This window comes from Penaeus chinensis, unplaced genomic scaffold (genome assembly GCF_019202785.1).
Source record: "Penaeus chinensis breed Huanghai No. 1 unplaced genomic scaffold, ASM1920278v2 CTG_4325, whole genome shotgun sequence".
NCBI classification, from domain to species: Eukaryota; Metazoa; Arthropoda; class Malacostraca; order Decapoda; family Penaeidae; genus Penaeus; species Penaeus chinensis.
Window position 1 is genome coordinate 15001 of NW_025918225.1, and position 2495 is coordinate 17495.

The following is a 2495-nucleotide window of genomic DNA, read 5'->3' on the forward strand; positions in this document are numbered from 1 at the left end:
ATTTAGTTATTGGATCACCAGTATTTTTTATATATTTCAATCTGAATAAAAAATTTCATAAGATTCTCATAACTAACAAATGGCAAATAACAATTATAGGAATTTTCAGTCAAGATGCAAATTAAAGTTTTCATAGACATCATCATACAGTCATGATACTAATCTTCATGCAGTGTAAATAATTCAATGATGCCAATTTCATATAAGACCAATTAGATATTCCAAATGAATATATTAATCAAATTGGTACACTGTGAATAATCAAATAAAGTTAAACATATAATATCAATTTAATTTCCCAAAGATTCATGACAAAATGAATGCCTTGACTAATCATTTAAAGTTAAGCTCATATAATGCCATTCCAGTAGTCCATTGAAGTATGATACGTGTAATTCACCTTCAGTAGTCAAATGACATGAACTCGCATAATGCTGACTCTACAAGTTTCCACACTATTTACTCATCACCAGGTACTGAAGAAGTGAAAAGCAGATCCAGCACAAGCGGAAATATTCATTACACTTGCATACGATATCCCGAATATAATCCCCGGCAAAAGTAAACGACAACACAAGACAAATACAAGCTTTTGACACCTCCATCTCTGCAGTGTGAACTTTTTAAAGATTCCATTTGTAATAAACTGTTCATTTAACCAAAATATTCTAAAAGATATAAAACATGGGCATTATCTTATATCTGTATGATTTTCCACAAGTGTTAATTACATTTTATATTACAATTTCCAGTGTCAAAATGAATATCTCTGCGCATCACTTAGGATGTTTCAAAGCTTCCATAACCTGCCGAATCAGAAAAATACACAATGACTTGCTCAATGTGACGGCCTCATTTACATTAATTGTTCTTCAGCATACTTAAGATAAAGAAAATACAACATATTTATTACAAATGAAAGATATCATAATTGAAGAGTACCATAAAATGAATATTGTACATACTGAAAAAGCAATTTTAGTACAATTATGTTATACTTGATAGGAAAATATAGTGTGAGTGTGTGTGTGTGTGTGTGTGTGTGTGTGTGTGTGTGTGTGTGTGTGTGTGTGTGTGTGTGTGTGTGTGTGTTTTTAAGATATGTACAAATAACTGACTCAAATGATGATGAAGTTATATTTTAATAACAATAAAGGGATTCTTTTTGTGTCTTTCAATCTTTTAATATCTAACTGACAATTGTTTTAAATCAGAAAAGAGAAGAGGAAATTGATTAATAGATATCCATAAGTGTCTGTCTTATAATAGAAATCTATTATTTTTCAGCCCGAGAACTTGGGATCTCTTGCATAACTGACTTACTGTTATCTCCATGGGAACTGTTGAGAGCATTACTGGACTCAGTTGGTACAGATTTTTTCATAGATGAGTAAGCTTTTATATTGTATATGATATATTCTTGTATTTGATGAGTAATATCATTCCATATTAGATTGGTTTGTATTGTTATTCTCTCTCTCTCTCTCTCTCTCTCTCTCTCTCTCTCTCTCTCTCTCTCTCTCTCTGTCTCTCTCTCTGTCTCTCTGTCTCTGTCTCTCTCTCCATCTATCTGTGTATCTATCTCTCTCTCCCTGTCTCTCTGTGTATCTATCTCTCTCTCTCTCTGTCTCTCTGTGTATATCTCTCTCTCTCTCTCTCTCTCTCTCTCTCTCTCTCTCTCTCTCTCTCTCTCTCTCTCTCTCTCTCTCTCTCTCTCTCTGTATCTCTCTCTCTCTTAGGAGAAAGGAGAAGGGGTGGTGGGAGGGGGAGGAGGAGAAAGGAGAAGGGGTGGTGGGAGGAGGAGAAAGGAGAAGGGGAAGGAGAAGGGGTGGTGGGAGGAGGAGAAAGGAGAAAGGGTGGTGGGAGGAGGAGAAAGGAGAAGGGGTGTTGGGAGGAGGAGAAAGGAGGAAGGAGAAAGGAGAAGGGGTGGTGGGAGGAGGAGGAAGGAGAAGGGGTGGTGGGAGGAGGAGAAAGGAGAAGGGGTGGTGGGAGGAGGAGAAAGGAGAAGGGGTGGTGGGAGGAGGAGAAAGGAGGAAGGAGAAAGGAGAAGGGGTGGTGGGAGGAGGAGGAAGGAGAAGGGGTGGTGGGAGGAGGAGAAAGGAGAAGGGGTGGTGGGAGGAGGAGAAAGGAGGAAGGAGAAAGGAGAAGGGGTGGTGGGAGGAGAAAGGAGAAGGTGTGTTGGGAGGAGGAGGAAGGAGAAGAGGTGGTGGGAGGAGGAGAAAGGAGAAGGGGTGTTGGGAGGAGGAGGAAGGAGAAGAGGTGGTGGGAGGAGGAGAAAAGAAGAGGGGCGGTGGGAGGAGGAGAAAGGAGAAAGGGTGGTGGGAGGAGGAGGAAGGATAAGGGGTGTTGGGAGGAGGAGAAAGGAGGAAGGGTGGTGGGAGGAGGAGAAAGGAGAAGGGGTGTTGGGAGGAGGAGAAAGGAGGAAGGAGAAAGGAGAAGGGGTGGTGGGAGGAGGAGGAAGGAGAAGGGGTGGTGGGAGGAGGAGGAAGGAGAAG

At 40.9% G+C, this 2495-nt stretch overlaps 1 long non-coding RNA gene across 2 annotated transcripts in view; it reads left to right on the plus strand.

The window, feature by feature from the left end:
* Positions 1-1347, plus strand: part of LOC125024763 — a 3856-nt gene extending 2509 nt beyond the window's left edge. Inside the window, exons 4-5 of one of the 2 annotated variants that reach the window (XR_007114845.1) lie at positions 474-638; positions 1288-1347. This is a non-coding gene — a long non-coding RNA (uncharacterized LOC125024763). Of the gene's footprint in view, positions 1-473; positions 970-1287 lie in introns of those variants that run through there. The other variant, XR_007114844.1, reaches the window with a different exon arrangement.
* The last annotated feature ends 1148 nt before the right edge of the window (positions 1348-2495 follow it).